The 18,887-nt window shown below is 34.6% G+C and overlaps 1 protein-coding gene and 1 long non-coding RNA gene across 3 annotated transcripts in view; both read right to left on the bottom strand.

Moving 5' to 3' along the window:
- Nucleotides 1-18,887, bottom strand: part of LOC145220277 (large ribosomal subunit protein uL14-like) — a 114,328-nt gene that overhangs the window by 54,309 nt on the left and 41,132 nt on the right. Inside the window, exons 5-7 of one of the 2 annotated variants that reach the window (XR_013858064.1) lie at nucleotides 2,635-2,737; nucleotides 2,207-2,254; nucleotides 1,309-1,437 (exon numbers count right to left, since the gene is read on the bottom strand). The gene's annotated coding sequence lies outside the window, so the exon portion shown is untranslated. The remainder of the gene's footprint in view (nucleotides 1-1,308; nucleotides 1,438-2,206; nucleotides 2,255-2,634; nucleotides 2,738-18,887) is intronic. The other variant, XR_013858065.1, reaches the window with a different exon arrangement.
- On the bottom strand, nucleotides 3,706-13,367 carry LOC145220284 (uncharacterized). The gene is made up of 2 exons (XR_013858075.1): nucleotides 9,007-13,367; nucleotides 3,706-3,770 (listed from the first exon to the last, which is right to left on the bottom strand). It is a non-coding gene; the product is annotated as an uncharacterized LOC145220284 (long non-coding RNA).

Raw genomic sequence — 18,887 nt, 5'->3', positions numbered from 1 at the left:
TTTATTTAACAAAGTTACAACAAGAAGCCCTGCTCTGAAGGTATTTTTATTCCTTTTGCTAATGAGAGCAAATAAAACCACAATCACCAAAGTCATGAGTCTTGTAAATTGCAAACACAATAAACTTATCACTGTAGCAACTATGGTGTCAAACAAATTGATGTCACATAACCATATCTACCATGTGTGAAATTTGAATTAAATGGATTTTATGCCAAAGTTTACAAACATATGATAGGAATACAGCATGCTTTGGACAGTTAGGTTCTGCTCAGATTCAAGTCTTGGCATCAGGGTATTCAGTCCCGAAATATGGTAAAATGAATCATCATAGCTAAAACACTTTTGTTTGTGGCAAACTTGTTTACTTTAACATATGGCACCAAAATTTTGCTCAAGCCCCAAAATGTTGCTGTTGTATTACTGTGCAACATAATTCTTTACAGTACTATCTAACTGCACAATGAAGCCCCCAAAAAACATGTTGTCAAATGCTGTAGAATTTAGATGTAACTTTACAGTTGGCAACCTGGATTTTTAAAGAATGTATGCATGAAAATAACCATCACAAAATATTAATGGTGTTGGGTAAGTTTAAGATTTCAATTCAGTAAAACCTAGTGAATTAAAATCAGTACAGTTTATTCCAGCAGGTTTTACTGGGTTGCACATGATGCCTTAAACTTACTAAAATACATATGGAAGAAATTACCTTTCATTTCGCCCTTGACATTAACTATCACCCCTGCATTATCCTCGAAATATACATGCTGCCCATTTTTCCGGTGTATCGGCTTCGATTGTCGTATGAGAACTGCAGGGTGAACTGTTAGACAAAAAGTAGTTTTATTAAAACCTGGATATCCTAAAGCCATTGTGTATTTGCAACTTACTTTCAGCGACACCAATAAATTTTCAACCTTATCCAGAAAATTATTTTGACTAAAGTATTACAATTCATGGTATATATAGTAAGACTAACAAGTTTATGGAGCTCTTCTGGCAAATGTATTTTTATTCCAACGTTTCGACGTCCTATGAAGGTCGTCTTCATCAGGGTGAATAACTAGTCGCATTCAGTGCTTACCCTGATGAAGACTACCTGTATAGGACGTCCAAACGTCGGAATAAAAATACATTTGCCAGAAAAGCTCTATAAACTTGATACTGTGCCTGGCAGCAATAGCTTATTTGTAGTAAGACAATGTAGGCGTGAACTTATGAAAAAAAAATACAGACTCATTTGAACCAACAGTTTTTGTTTAAACCCAAGTTACAAGAAAACAGAATAGTTAAACTTGCTTTTACCTTTTTTCCTTAGTTCCGGTTTACCCTTTTTCACAGTTGCAAGTACGACATCACCAACGCAGGCAGCCGGTAGACGATTTAAACGACCACGAATGCCATTGACAGCAATAATGTACAGATATTTTGCACCTGAAACAAGCACACTTTTACAAAACCTACTGTAACTCTATTCATACATTTGTAGCTGGGTCATAAGTCAGCTAGTTTACAAAATGTTCACAAATGTTGACATGACAAAGTTTGAGACAGAAAAATTCTAAAATCTCCAAATGCTTCTACTGGGTTAGTGCGTCTTTAATCTGCCTTCCTATAAAGTTTAATTTTCATAGTGGACGGTAAATGCATATTTTACTAAAAGTTTTGCACTACAATGGATCTACCATCTGTTCCCTATGCTTAAGTCTCATAAACTGATATTTTTGCATAATTTGCATGTTTTTAATAACAAGTTCTTTTTGGATATAATCCCTTAACAGATACAGCTGCTAAATTGTAATTTTTAAACTCATTTAAGGATAACAGTATGCAGAATAAGTATTTTTCCCATAACTCAATAATAATAATGTCTGTTTAAGGTTTTTCAGGATGGAAAAGGTTTACCTAAAATCTTAGTTATTGTTTAACCTTATTTTTTATTTTTTTATTACTTGCTGCTTGTTTATGATGTCACAATTAGGAGACAATGCTGGGCTGATTAAACAGCAAAATTTTTCTACACACTTTGAGCTAAATATCGAACTTTTACAAAAAAAATTATTGTTAACTAAAAATGTAAATACTTTACATACTTTTGTCAATACTTTAAATGTGTCAATACTGTCAATACTAAAAAACCCAACATTTCATGATAAATTTATGCATGTATACATCACACTTTTTAATAGCTTTTTATTTTTACCTGTTTCGTTCCATTTCTTTGCATTTTGCAAGACAATGTTCGTTCATTCTGTTGGCAAAAGATTAAAGTTATTAAATGAGAAATGCCTAGATCATGTTGTTTACATACACGCAAATATTTTTTTTAAATTTGAATTTATTTCTTTTAGTAAAAGGGGGGGAAATGAACCCAGTTTTCTTTAGCAAACAGGTTTATATTTAGTGGTGGGATTCAGCCGGTTAGCACCGGTTCTATAGAACCGTCTCACGAAATTTTATAAGATCAGCGAACCAGTTAGCATTACTGGTTACTGTTATTGGATTTATTGTAACAGAACCGGCTGAAAAATATGACTTTTGTGATAGAACTGATTGACAAATAATTTAGCTGGAACAAAACAGGTTTGAAAAGCACTGCACTGCACAAACAGTCTGTATTTGTGTGTTTACCTTTCGTTTTGAATAACTTTGGTGTGACGAAGCGGCAATCGAGAGCGGTGATGAAGGTTGAGGTGCAGATGATGCAAGATCAGAATGAGAACCAAATAATTTTCTACAAAATAAAACATTTTGTTGCCGCAAGTGACATTGGTTGGCTATTTTGCTGCCATGATAATATTAAGTTAATAAAGCTCTTCTGGCAAATGTATTTTTATTCTGACATTTCAACTTCCTATACAGGTCGCTTTGATTAGGGTAAATAACACTAAATGCGACTAGTACAGTGCACGATAAACAAAGAAGAGAAGAACCAAACGCAAGCATTTCACAACATGAAATCGTCAGAATAAAAATACATTTGCCGGAAAAGCTCCATAAACTCTGTGATTTATGTTATGTTTGGTAATTTCAAATAGACAACAAAGGCCAAACAACATTTGCAAAGGCAATTTTTTTTTTACTTTATCTCAAAGCTTTTGCGTGCTCCATTAATTGACTGTTCAATCTGCTGTTAGGTTTGTAATTGAGAATTTTTAATTCAGTTTTTGGTAACTCTTTACAACTGAGCGTTTGTTAAAAGAGAATTTGTTAAAGACTCAATTTACTTGCCCATTTTTTGTACATCTAAGTTTATTTATAACATGCTCAAGAAATTGAAGTTTAACATATTTTTGGTACCTCTTTACAACAGACCATTTATGTTCGTAAAACAAAAAACTCAAATTTATTTATTTCCAAAGACAATAAATATATATATATCGTTTAATACTATTTGTAATGTTTTGGTTATATACTATTGTTGATTTTTTAAAGATTTTTGCTATTTTAAAGTCTTTTTTGAAGGTTTTTTTTTTTAAATGTTTTGCTATTTACATGTCACATGCATCATATATAGACCAAATTCTCCACTTGTATATATTCATATAGTTATATAATTGAGCTTTTCAGCTGACATAACAACATAAAATGGCAGTGAAAAGTGACAACAGACACAGGGAAGTATACATACCAAACTGACAAGTGACAAAGACCAGACATTCACTCCTCAGACCAAACAATGTGAACAGATAAACTCCCATCGCTCCACGTGTGGGATTCTTCTTCGCTAGCTATTGATTCATTGCTGGCGTGCAGGACATGAGTATCTAAAAACACAAACTTGCGGTAAAATAACACCAGCATAACTGTAACTTTGGATCAGCCCTGAAGTATTCTATGCAGAACCAAATAAATCCAAATAAACACAATTTACTTTTAACTGTAACTTTACAGAAAATAAAAAATAATTGGTTGAAAAAAAAACACTAATGGTTAGAAATAAAAAAATATGGACAATTTTGCCACAACTTTGCAACTTTTTTATTCATAACTGGTATCAGCCCTGAAGCATTCATAGCAGATACAAATTAATCCAGATAAAACACAATTTACTTTTTCAAGCAATCTACATATTCATAAACATAAAATAAAATAAAAAATGTTACAACAGGCGCAATATCAAATGTTACTAGTTGGCTGTAGGACAGTGGTTCTTAACTCGTTACAGGCCACGGACCATCGGCCCAGTAAAAATAATATTGTGGACCATTCCATTTTTGAGCAAGTTTGAAGTACGCATACAGGCTTGAAACATAATTGTTTGAAACTAATTTTTAAGAAGTGAAATACAATTATTAACAGCAAACATTTTAATATTCTTTTAATATGTAACATGCAATCATCTCTAGTTCATCACTTAAATTTAGTGTACGTCCTGTGGACCACCCAATAAGTTATCATGGACCACTAGTTGAGAACCACTGCTGTAGAGCATTAATCCTCACATATTTTTAGCTACCAAGCTATTTTCAACAGGCCTAAACACAAAGTTCATAATTATGACAAAATCAACAGGACAGAACTTAAAAATTTGCAAGCAAACATAAATAAATCAGGTTTTAAACATAATTTGTAAAACTTTTTCATGCAAACCAGAAACTCAAAGTTATTTATTCTAGACAAAAATATAAACGCAAAAACAAATGTTTTCCAGTGATTCTACTGTTTGGCTTGTCACAAACAAGTCAAAGTAAATATTGTGTTGCTTGGGAGAAAGGCTTTTACGCAGTATTAAGTACATTGTTAAGTACATATAAGTAACAACATGCTTTGCATAATATTGCTCTGTTAATAGCCTTCACATTGGTGGGTGAAACCTTAGAAAAAATACAAGTTCTTACATTATAAGAATAATTGAAATAATATTACAACAGTTAGGTGGGAATATGCAACCCGGTGGATAAAATGTTTGTTTGTTGCTCACAAGCCTTTCTGTCAGTTTAGACCACGGCTTCTCAACCTGGGGTCACCAAGCACTATAATAACAGTTTGTGCAACAGCATTTGCAGTTGCAGACTTCTACGATTGTGGTTTTTGGCTTTCGTACATAAAAAAGCACAAAATATTGAAAGGTCTTTGGTGACATGAGCCATAACCACAATTTTAAGAGTTTTCTGTACAGCACAAAGCTGAACTGTTATAGACACATTTGATAGAAAATGTTTGGTGCACTTATATGTGTTTGCAAATGCATTGTATGAAAACTCCAAAGGCAGTCACAAAGTAAAAAAGGGCAAGAACCACTGGTTTATACCGAGCTACTTTTTAAGTCAGTTTTCTTTGAAGCATTGGTTTAGGGCCACACTAAATAGCTTGGCAGGTCAGATTGTGGCCTACAGGACGTTGAACACTGCAGGTTTGTATTGAGCTACTTTTTAATCCAGTTTTCTTTGCAACCTTGTAACCAACCAAAGGTTAAGAACCACAGGTTTATACTGAGCTACTTTTTAATTCAGTTTTTTTTGAAGCAGTGGTTTATGAAGCATTGTAGCAAACCTCCCCCTCCCGATGAGCTGCTCATGTCCGTCGTTGATGACTCGTCATTTCCGCAGTCGATTTGCTGCATCAGCGTTTCCAGGTCAACATCATCATCAGCTAAACAAGAAAGGATTGTTGTCAATTTATTGGCTCAAACAGTATACCTCCATTTTAAACAAAAAAGTTGTCCGCAGAGCCAAAGTTGGTGTCATTGACCTATTTATTTACATAGAATCTCTGTCAATAATAACATTTTGCAATATTGTACTGGTTTGAACAACTGTTTTTCGAATTAAATGGCTAAAACTTAAAATAGTATAGTATGGAGTACTTGTGTAAAACTGATATAGCTCTCTGCCACCCCTTAAGTTTGTTACACGACCCCCAGTTTGGGAAGCCCTGGTTTAAACAATATACTTTCATTGCAAACAAAAAAACAACAGAAAAACTAGAAGAGTGGCTTTCTGATATACTTCCATTTTATATATTCTATACGATATTTATCAATTTACTATACACATCATTTGATCTACACATATGATTGTCTCAGGGTGCACACGCCAAACGACTGTTTGACCTGTTGACACCGTTTTCAATAGCACTGTTCAACAACACCGTTTAACCTAATTTATACATGCCTTGAGCATTGATTTAGAAATTTGTTGCAAAAAACGCTACGTCATGACGAAAGAAAGTTCGTGTTAGTAATACCTACTAGTTGACCTTAAATAACCCGTGGTCATGCCGCGGCCGACCTGACAACGAACATTTAAAAAAACATTTATCACGAAAAATTCGTAACGGTGTTGTAATGCCTACTAGTTGACCTTTAGTGACCCATGGTTATGAGATAGCAAAGCTGACAACGAGAATTTAATGATCATTTATTGCGGCGTTCGAAAAAGTTTATTAAATTTCATATTTATGTTGATCAATGATGTTTTGCATGACATAAACGAAACTGAAGTACGTTTATCGAGTTCGAATTGCGTCTTAGGTGTAAAACCTGCGCCAAAACTGAAAATGCGCGTGATAACTTAATAAAACGACACAGCATTGCTGTACACAAAAGAAAACTGATTACTAATCACCGAAACGACTGTCTCGTAAAACGTCTGTCCAGACGTCAAGCTGATCACTCCCACTCTGCCGCCTTAATCGTAAACCAGTGAATTCCTCCCTTGGGACTTATATCTGACTGATAGCGTACACATATTATGGATTGTAAAGGTAACTGGCAAAATTTTAAATACTAAACGAATATCCTGCTTAAACAATTGTTAACTTTTTCAAATATTTCTGCACCATAGGGCATGTATTTCTGCCTTAAAACTAAAACCGTTTATTTCAGGGTTTAAAGGGTAAAAAATGGGTGAATCCGAAAAAAGATAAAAATTTTTTTTAAAAACTTTACATTGCACCAAACAACAAAGCATGAAACTCCTAGATTCTGTACTTAAGTCAGTACAGGCGTTTCAAAAAATTTACGTTTTGAGGGCCTGTGGGTGAACTGCTGGGTCAATCGGGGTCAAAATTCAGGAGGATCAAATTTGGATTATTAACTACCATCTCTGTAAATTTAAATAAATTTGGAGCACTCTTTCTTGACCAAACGCGTCTCACAAGCCAGCGTTAGACAGAAAAAAGAAAAAAAAAAAAAAGAAAAAAAGAAAAAAGAAAAAAAAATACGGACAAAAACAATATGTGTCCCCTTCAGGGAAGGGGACCCATAAATAACTAGAAAGGTATCTTTCCAAAATATTTTTCATTTGATATATTCTATACCATATTTACCAATTTATTATACACTTCATTTAATCTACACATATGATTGTTTTTTTATGATTGTTGTTAAGCAAAATCGAATAGATTCCCACATGAAACTTGTTAGGGTTCAAAGAAGTTGCGATGATTTTAATATTCTTGAGGACAAATTAGTACAAAGCATCAACCCAAACTTAAAAAGGTTTTTAGTAAGCACAGCAATTTTTAATTTTTATGTTTGGGAACCTGTGGGTAAACTCCATTTAAGGTCAAACTTTGGGAAGATCAAATTTGGAAAACTAACTAACATGTGTGCAAATTTTCACTCTGGTTGTACCAAACACATGTTTTTGACTTTAGGGACAGGGGCCCATAATAAGCTAAGATGATGGCAAAATCAAAACTGGACCAGCTATGTAGTGTTCATGAGACCAGCAATCATGGCACACTCCTATATGTGCCATACTGTATCAAGCCGGGCTCCCAAGCATTTCCACATATGGTAAGGTATAGGCTAATAAATATGGTTTTCCCAGACCCTAAAACTCAACTAAATGCGGTTCTGTAGTTATTATTTATTCCATAATTAAGCTGAAAAGGCGGTTTTTCATTTTTTATGTAACCACTAGAAATTGTTACAGTCAGGTTATTGTTTATACAGACCTATTGTTTTGACGGCTAAAAAGTGCACTCTACCGTTTACAACCATAAACCACTTCATTTCAAATCACAACCGCTGGAGTGACAATGAATAGCAACAGGGCTGAACAGTAGTGAGAATAACACTGTATTGTTTACCATACAACTTGGGTCATTGACAGAAGTGTTTTGACACGGAGAGATTTACGTCATTACCCACTTACCTTTCACTCCTAAAGTATTGATATCTTCTTTACGAACAACCAAACAAGGCTCCATTTTACCACAACAATGTCACCCTGCTTCGTTTACACTTAACCTGTTAAGTAAAAACTCAAAGTTTTTTTATTGCAAGATACAGTTTGGGCATGGGTTTGCAACGATTAAGTTATTTATTGGGTCACAGTTAACTTATTATTATAAAACTGGTCAAGAAAACCAAAAAGAGCCCTCATTTTTATCAAATACACAGATCAAAAATGCTGTAAAGTATCGTGTATTGACGTCACAAATAAATAACGAGTGACATTTAGTTGGTCACGTGATTGTATGGATGTTTTATTTCGTCACAATATCAGTTTTCGACCTAATTTGTCGCTGTATAACACATCGTACTTTCTACTCATTGCACGGTTAAGTCATTATCACCTTGCTCACTTTATATTCACACGAGTTGTAACAACATATTACATTAACTTCACCTAACTTAACAAAAATTTGCAAAGTTACAGTATATAATATGGGCAACAACTTTTTGTGTCATAAGTTTGACCATCACTGATATACGGGCAACTGTAAATTAATTGAGACTTTAATCTTTATGTTTAATGCAACTAAAAGTTTTTTTTTTTGCTCAAAACCTTTAAATTAAATGGACATTTTTGCATAATCTCCCATTATGCATATATCTGAACCTGAATGTAAGAGGCTAATATAAATATACAAAAAACATAAACATCAGTTCTAACTTTGGCATAAATTGACGCTGGTTAAATTTTACCTTTTCTACATAAATATTATTTAACACAAAATTACAGCAATATTTTAACGACCTGCTATAGTACAAAGCATAAGAGGTAATTTTTGTGACATAATAATCAGGTTTTGTTAATCGCTACTCACCGTGTATAGTGCGGCGTAGTGTCGTCGCTGTTTAAGCACTTTGATGAACGATAAACAGCCCACACAATAGTGAAGACCAACAATTAAATCCTTAAAAGAAAGGCCTTAGGCGAAGGAAGTCATTGGTGAAATACTGGACAAAAATTCAAGCAATGAAGTTTCAGATTTTTTAACAAAAACTTTTATCAATTGATTTCACAATATTCTGCAAAAAAATCATTTTTAAATCTAATTGTTAAAACAACTAATTTTAACATAACATTGAAATAACAATATTCTGTCAGTATTCTGCAAAAACTAATAATAGCATTCATATAAATATATAACTGTTTCAGTACAAAATATTCCTGAATAATTTCAAATGTAAGGGTATAAAAGTTAGATAAAAACATACTTCTAAACAATCATTCGTTATCACACAAGCTCTATAAAATTGATGTTATGTCTGGCAGCAACAGCTTATTCATGTATATATACAGCATTTACTCGATTGTAAGCTGGCAAAATTAGTGTAAGCCACTGGACTCCAAGCCACATTTTGCGAAGTCAGATACTATTGTTTAATAACACTTCTTCATGCTGCTACATAGAACAACTAATTGTCAGCAACTATCAGTTACACAAATAATTCTATTCAGCAAGAACAAGTGACATGTAAAGTGAACATAAAATAATTGAACACAAACATAGAATTATACATTTAAGTTGGACAAATTTTCTACGTTTTAGATGTTTATCACAATACAGGGTTGGTATACTTGATTATAATCCTAAATTCCATCCAACAAACTTGGCAATAACACCTTCCGTTGAAGTCAAATCGAACAAATTACACGATTTCGTAATTATATCTACCAGCTGTTAAAGTTTCATTGACATCCATCAAACATTTAACGTTGTTTACTAGCTTTCGAACAAATGGGAAAATACAAAGATTATAAAACATACAATTTTTCGGGGACCAGTGGGGCTATTGAGTGGCACAAAACAAATGGCACATCTACATTACTATATCTACCATCTGTGAAAGCTTTATCCAAATCAACCGAAGATTTCATGTCGAAAGTGCATGGACAAACTTTCCAGGAGAAAAAACATACAAGACCCTTTAGAAAAGAGAAGTTGACCAAAAAATTCTAGTTGTCATTATAGTTTTTAAATGCACCAGAAGCAGATTTACAACATAACAATGTTTTATGCACTGTAGTACTAATCTAACCAATCTAAGTATGCCAGGCCTTTTAAAGGCGTTCTACTGAATTCCCATGTATAGCAAGGCACAGGCAAAAAACTCTAGCCTGCAGTAAGACTCGAACCCACGACAGGAGTTTTTCCGGGACTAGCGCTCTACCAACTGAGCTACACAGGTTCAATGGAGAATCCGCCGAAAGTCTAATCACTAGCACCGTTGCCTGGCTCGTATGCTGCACATGTCAGCTTCGTAGTAGGGGATCGCCAGTTTGACCATATCAGCTATGATGAATATATGCAATAATCATTATGCATTATTGCATAATGCATTAAAACTTTAGGGCTTATCCCAGAGTGAGTATATTCATCTTAGCTAAAACAGATTTCAAGCATAACAAATTTGTAGTTAAGAGCCTTGCTACGTTCATTTAAATGCTACCAGCTATCCTTGTGCTGAATATTTAGGGCAAAGTTCAAATGCTATTTTAGTATTTGTTTGCCAAACTGTTAATGCCACAATACCCCACAAGTAAACAATGGTTTTGAAAGCTTGTTCTTCAACTGTAAAACTTAATGGTCGCCTCATAATTGTAAAACAAAATCTTAATATATTATAATTTTTTATGTCATATATAAATATTTTACTACACATTTCCTTGCATAAATTCCAAGTTATATGATACATAAACAACCACTAAAACCTGCCAAAAATACATTAAAATGTATACACTAAAAATAGATTTTAACTTATATGATGGAGGAAAAAATTAGCTCACAACTATGAAATAACTTTAGTTGCTCACAGCAGGAGAAATCCTAAATGCAAAGTCGTACATAGGACACCTATATCAAAATGTTACTTCAACTCTAAAAATATCCTGTACTTCAGGTGTTCAGTGGCAAATATTAACTAATCAGTGGGTCCCGCGATAAAACACAAGAGATCATTGTGTGGTATTGGCACTGCACACAAAACTTGTCGGTTAGCAAACAGTGTCTGTTACGCAAGTACGAACAGCGTGTGTACCCAGACCCACAGCCCGCTTCTCATTATTAAGCAGAATTGCTGCAAAATTCTGCACGAATGACTGCGAGGAAAGCAAAAAATTACAATATTACTACTTTATGCAATTCAGACAAAAATACATCTAGTTTAACAACAGAAAATTGTCTTTGCAAAATCTTAACTTTTTTGCTTAACTTCCAAATTTGTATTTAGTATATATTTCGAAGTCTTTTTCCATTCATACACTTCTAATACTGGTAGTGACTCTTTCTGTTAATTTACAAACAAAATGCCTACAATAAGCGACTTAAGGTAAAATGAATGTTCTTAATTACAACATGAAAATGATATCGATAAATGCGATGCCAAACTATCTCAATTAAGCCATTTTCTAATTTACCGATTTGCAATTAACTGATATGTGTTACTGACATCAAACTTAAACACACTACAGTTTTTAATTTACACAAAATTGCTCCAATTGGTCTAGCTTAAAACAAAATTTGGTGATGCTCAGATGTTGTCATTAATAAATTGTGCAGACCGCCAGGAAATGTTGTAAGTTCTTTTAAAAAGTTTAAAGACAACAAACTTTTTACAATGCAGCGTTCCCTCAAACTAAATAATTGTTTGCAGAGCATTGTAAGAAGTAACTAGAAGGGTGGCTTAGCACATATTGCCCTTGCATATACACTATAACACATATTTTCTACACTAATTTTATATTAGGTCCCATATCATCCATTGTCTTTTATAACCTTGGCTGTTTCTGCAAGCAAAAACTCATGGGTCCCCCACACATGCAAAGTTGTAAATAATACATTTCAAGAGATAACCATGAGAAAGTCGGGTGTTGTAAGGTAAAACACAGTGATCGGTACTGTGCCTGAATAAATATGCTATATGGAGAACAAACTATTCAAATTCAGTCCATTTATACATTTTTGAAGGTTTTTCTATTTTATGGTCTATCTGAGAAAAAAAGTGTTAAACAGTGAGAAAATAGGCTAAAACACAACAATCAGCTCCTATAACACAAATCAGCGCGAATTGCACGTGACTGTTGGGGGCTAGTGGAGTAAATGATAGAGCTACAGGGTTGAACCCAACAATTAACACCTATAAATATTGCACTGTACAAGCTCTCCAAATTTCATTTAATTCAGACATAGTTTGAAAAATTGACCCATTTTGGGGGGCTAGTGGGGTAAATGCTGGGGCAACAGGGTAAAACACAACATTATACACCTATAAATGCACACTCTACAAGCTGTCCAAATTTCATTTAATTCTGACATTGTTAAAAAATTGACCCATTTTGGGGGGCTAGTGGGGTAAATGTTGGGGCGACAAAGTTGAACATAACAAACAACAACTATAAGTAGCACACTCTATAAGCTGTCCAAATTTCATCCAATTCGGACAATGTTTAACAAATTCACCCTTTTAGGGGGCTAGAGGGGTAAATATTGGGGCTACAGGGTTAAACACAACAATTGAAACCTAAAAATGACAAATTATACAAGCTGTCAAAATTTCATCTAATTCCGACAGCGTTTAAAACACTCACCCATTTTAGGGGTTAGTGGGGTAACTGATGGGGTTTAAAACCCAAAAGTATAAAATATGAAACCACAATGACCCAATCAACAGTCATGTAAAATTTTATCCAATTCTGACAATGTTTAACATTTTGACCACTAGAGGTGTTATTAGCAACATTCGTCAATGCTTCTGACGTCATAAGACTGTTAAGTGTCAACTGCAAAACATCCTCGAACAAACCCACAAACACTGGTAACAAATGTCTGGTTGCCTTTATAACACCTCAGAAAACTAACATTTGTGGTGCGCACCAACAACATTTTACAGTTTGATGGGTAGCAGAAAACTAACGTTTGTGGTGCGCACCAACAACATTTTACATTTTGGGGGCTAGCGGGGTAAATACTGGGGTTGTCATGACAAACGAAGCAGATGGCACATCTGCACAACCATATCTACCATCTGTGAAAGTTTCATCTAAATTCACCAAAGATTTCATGGCAAAATGGGGTGGACAAACTTCAGGGAAGAAAAAAAAAAAAAAGAAAAAAAAAGAAAAAAAAAAAAAAGAAATCGAGTAAAATCAAAATGTGTCCCCTTCAGGGAAGGGGACCCATAAAAAACACAAGGTATAAGAATTCTAAGAAATCAATTATTAATTTTATAATATGGTTTAAAACTATTTTGGGAAACCATAAGAATAAAAATTGTATATTTAGCACTGTCACACTTCATACACACTCGTACTTATTATTAAACAACAAACTTTAGCAACACATTCAAGTCTCAAAGTTAAAACACAAAGGATAAAACACTTTATAAACTTTTGGGCACTGATTGTCAAGAAATAAGACCTCTAGCAAGCGTAACAACTCATGCAAAATTGAAACTTCTCACAAAATAAACTTTCTGGAAAAAATTTCAGCCTTTAAACTGTTGATTTGAGGTTTTTTAGGCATTCTCTGAGTAAACGATATACTAAATTACTGGTGCTAAAAAATATATAACCTAACAATAAAAATCAAATCAAAAAACATGAAAATACATCAAATACTTAGTTTCTAATTTGCAATCAGCGTTTAAATGCAAAAAAACGTGTTTTAAAATTACAAAACTTTTAGTGATTCTAACTTACAAAGTTTGTCAAAATACCTTGCTAGCACAAAAAAATTAAAAACAAAAAACTCCTTGAAAACGGAAAAGTTTTACGGAAAACCAGCTTGGAATAAACTACTTGCCCAATTAATCACTACTAGCTCGTTAAAAAACCGCAGAAAAATAATAATGTAATCATTACATCATCAGCTGGTTGAGGGCACAGTTTAATCCGGACCAGTACGGTAAATCACAGAAATCGTAAATTACATCGTAATGTCTTGGTGTGTGGTCTGCCCTTGACCTTATGACACATTTTAATGCAATAGCTTCCAAACTGCGCGTACTACTTGTAAAACATGGTGTCTGTCTTTTGCTTGTTATCTATTTTTTTTCCTCTGGCCGTTTTTATACACTATTTACACTGACAACTTCTTTAAAGATTTGCTTTCTCAAACGAGTTGGTACTTATACTACAAATCCACTGAACGCTTAACTGCCAGTATCAAGTTTAGGAATAAATTATAAACATGTAATAGCGACAAAGAGTGCGTGAGCAATTAATAATAATCATTAAGGAACACATAGTGTCCATGCAAGTTTCTAAGTAAATGAACGGCACTTTACTGAAAGTTTAATTTTTAGTTTATTTTAACATTGTTAAGCCTACGTAGCAACAATTTCTACACTGGAAAATCTAATTACTGCGGAGATTTATCAAATATGTCGTTCAACTAGTGTGATGCTAAACAAAACACTAGTTGTTGTTTCAAAAACTTGTATTTGTGCTGATGTTTCGCCCACCAGAACGGAATTGCGAACACAAGCGTTCTTGAAAATCAAGTACTATTTTGTTTAGCACCACACAAGTTAAATGACAAATTTGTTAAATATGCAACCTGGTGGGCGAAACGGTTGTTCCGTATTTTTACTGCTGAAATATTTAACCATAAATCTGTAGCAAAATGTGCTGCTGTACCAAAGCAGTTTAAATCAAATGTCAAACGCCTGTCTGCAAAAAAAACCATTTGTAACGAAGTTAAAATAGAAACGCACCTGTTCCTACAATCAAAAGAATAATAAAACAGTAGAGAGACGATTAAACAACGCGCTCTTTCCATTGTGATGATAGTTCTAGAGTGGCGTATCAATTACCTTTCACTTCAAAGAACCTTTGACTTCAAAAACCGCGCAAATCGGTTTGAAACAAAGTTTTTGACACATAGTCGAAAAAAGCTTTGTGATTTTTTGTTTCAAAGCGAAATCAACTTCATACCCAACTAAAAACGGCATTGCGTTGTGACGTGCTTGCGTTTTATTCTTTTTTCCTCTGTTTATCGTGCACTGTACTGCGCGCATTCAGTGTTATTTACCCTGATGAAGGCGACCTGTATAGGACGCCGAAACGTCGAAAAAATACATTTGCCAGAAGAGCTCTACAAACTTGATATTATGCCAGGCAGCAATAGCTTAAATAAAAACGGCATTATTACCAATGTGGCATTTATTGTTAGTCAAGTATTTGTCGGTTAACCCCAATACATTATCGATAGTTAAAGAAAATGACTCGATTTTTAATAAAGTCTAAATTAACAACAAAGCAATAGTCTAAAGCAGTGGTTCTCGGTAGAACGACTAACACAATAACTCACGGCACAGGCCTGCTAATTTCCGGTAAGTGGCGCAACGGAGCATAAGCGTTTGCAATGGCAATAATTGCCAAGTCGTTAATTTGCTGAGTCAGCAATTATTGCTATTGCAAACGCCTATGCTCCGTTGCGCCACTTACCGGAAATTAGCAGGCCTGTGCCGTGAGTTATTGTGTTAGTAGCTCTACCGTGGTTCTCAACCTTTTATTGATGGTAGAGCTACTAACACCATAACGAGAATCACACACCCAAATGTGGTTGGTTATATCTCCAAAAATGCTCACGGTTAGGGCTATTAGGCTTGGGGTAAGGTATTAGCACTTAAAATTCAATAAAACTAACCCAAAAAATTAGTTAATAATGCAAAAATTTTATGTAATTATTTCCCAACCCAACCCATTAATAGCGGCTAAATACAAATTCAGCTCTTTACACCCCCTTGTGAAAGCGAAGTTCGGATTCTCGTTATGGTGTTAGTAGCTCTACCTTTATTGATCGCGTACCACCTAACGATTTTTTCTTTCGCTGCGTGTCACTTAAACCCTGTTTACATAGGTGGACTAAGAAATAAACCTGTTTTCCTGGACTATCTATAGCATATTTCTGAAACCAACAAGGTTAACAGTTCCAAAGAATGTCCAACAAAATAGTTTCGCCCGGAACCAGGGCTGAAAATTGGAAGTTGCATTTCATGATCCGACTTTAATTAAGTATCTCTGCTTTTTTAACAGCTATGCGAAGTGGAAATAATATGAAAGAAAACAACTCGCTTACCACCTGAAAAGCACAGGCGTACCACAAGTTTTAAAAAAGATTTTGACACATTGGAAAAATGATTTGTAATTTCTTGTTTAACAGTCAAAATATTTTTATAGCCTCGCTCATTTCTGCGAGACATAAGCGCCGGATATCAGTCAACATACGCATAAAGAAAGTGGCCTTGATATTGAGAATTAGCTGAGAAGAAGAGATTCAACGCCACTACTACATATTTTCTACATGAGCACTCGCATCTATTTCTATACACTGTTCCGTGTCTCTGGTCTGAAGAAGATATGCTGCACTGCTTGTGCGAGATATTTCCTTCTAGCACTTTTCGAACATTAGTCACATATAGATGGGCTCCATTTATTTGCCATTCGTAATTGCCTATTTCAATTTTGAAGTTTTAGCCTATATTAATAAACCCCATCAGACTCTTATGCAGCGGTTCTCAAACTGGGGTCCGCGGTCCTTCGGGGTCCTTGAGGCAATTTTGGGGGACCGTGAAAAGGTTGAAGTAATTCTATAATTATTTGGCGTCAGTTTGTGCCACTGAATCAGTTTAAATCAAATTAGAATTGAGAGTCGACTGTCTCCATTGCTAAACAATAGCCCTTATTACATGACAACTAAAAAAACGCAATTGTTTGTGCACAATCGTAATGTTTATTTTTTCTGAAATACATATTCAAGCTAAATGACCGCGAGCCCTCGAAATCATGGCAAATGGGCCGTTTTGAAAAAATAATGAAAAAGTTTGAGAACCACTGCTCGGATGGGACATAGTGCGTTAGATTTGAACCACCAACCTCCACCGTTCAGTCGGTACATGTGTCTGATGGCCCGGATTTTATTTTAATGACAGCTTTCATGCAGAGGTATTCGTAAAGAACTTGCCAAGCAGTTTGACCACTTACATCGTTTGTTTGTTCGTGCTTGTAAGGTCGACAGCGCGAAATTCAAATCGTAAAAACAGTAATTTAAGTAAAATTTAGCAAGTCCGGTATAAACTCGTCAAACGATGAACTGTTTTCCCCCCCAAGCTTCGTTAAAAATGTCGTTAACTGGTCGTTGTTACCTGGTTATAACACCCAATAGGTTACTAAAGGTCAACGTTGAACTTACATATTTCGAAACACAGTTAATGTTTTACGGCTTTATCACAACTAATTTCTCAGCTTTTGTGATATTTGGAGGTTATCAGGCTGAATTGCTATGACATCAATTTTGAGCATTAATATCATACCTTATTTTGGTTATAGCAAGACTATTTTTGAAAGTAAATTAACTTAGCTATAACCTCCAATTGGTAACAAAACTTAGATGTAAATGTAGTAAAATAATCGTTTTCATGTCCACTTACAACTCACATTTTTGTGTGAACAATGTTTATTTTACTGGAACTAAGGGAAATCTGCTTTGCACACAAGATTTGATTTATACAAGAATTTATGAAAGTGAAGAAAATGTTTAAGGAAAACGAATGACATTGCAGAATTATGGGTTTATGCCGATAGTAGTGAATGGTTGAATATATTAAACTTAGCTTAACTTGGGTGGTGTGTATTCCTAAAACTGAACATTTTATTAAGTTCAATCTAAACTCTTGTAATTATCTAAACTGGTCTAAATATTTCAATTTATTTTGTTTTCTTCCTGCAGCTTGTTCATTTTTATCATAAACTGTTGATGGATTTGGATAAAAACTTCCATAATCAGTAGATGATTTTCACACAAGGTTTGTTTATTACATACTTTATTTCATCCATATTTATTATGTGTTGGTATGTCACTGGTTTATAGTGTAGCGGTTGTCATGCGAAAGCATTGCATTTAAACACATAAACTTCTAAAATTACCCAAGTCATTTAAACATATAGCGTATTTTTATATGTCCTAAATTTCGTGTTTGTGCGTTGGGGATTAGACCGTTGCAATTTCCCTTTGTTACGGAGTCAGGAAGCTTGTGTTTCCAGCCGTGCGCCTGCAAATGTGATTTAGTGTTCCCTGCTGAATTTCGTACCACGTGTTTTGCGCTATATAAGGTTTTGCGTTTCGTTCAATAAAACACTCTAAACTCCGGAGTCTTAATACTCTGCACACTCTACGCTCTGGAGTCAGAACTGGGAACACACTAGAGTGGAAACACACTGGCCACAGTCCACCACAGACGCAACGGGCCACACATGCTTCAACAACTAACGGCCGATCCCCACAATTGGTGACGAACGACGTGAAAAACATTCTCCTTCTGACGACAACTTTCAAGTCTACGATGGCAGTCAGAGGGCAATTTGTGGTCAACAGAACCAGTTCGACGATGAAAAGAGAGAGCAAAACATCGTTTGCAATACTCTTTTCAGATTTTGCAAGTTAAGTTTATGTTCTCTTGTGGGTGTTTACTAAGCAACGCCTAACTTTACGTTATGTCATCTTACTTGTTACATATCAGCTATTATAGGGAGCTACGTATGCTGTGAACACCTAAATAATTCGAATTTTTTAAAATTCCCTAGACCTAACTTTTTATCTATCGCATTTTGCTGGTCTCTATAACCATTTCGCTTCGTGGTCACTCGGGCTAGTAGTGGAGACACTTAATTCTCCAGGTATACCACAAGGTAAAGTTAGCT

The sequence above is a fragment of the Phallusia mammillata genome, chromosome 3 (genome assembly GCF_965637545.1).
Source record: "Phallusia mammillata chromosome 3, kaPhaMamm4.hap1.1, whole genome shotgun sequence".
NCBI classification, from domain to species: domain Eukaryota; kingdom Metazoa; phylum Chordata; class Ascidiacea; order Phlebobranchia; family Ascidiidae; genus Phallusia; species Phallusia mammillata.
The sequence above is the reverse complement of the archived record's forward strand: the minus strand, read 5'-3'. Positions and strand labels throughout refer to the sequence as shown.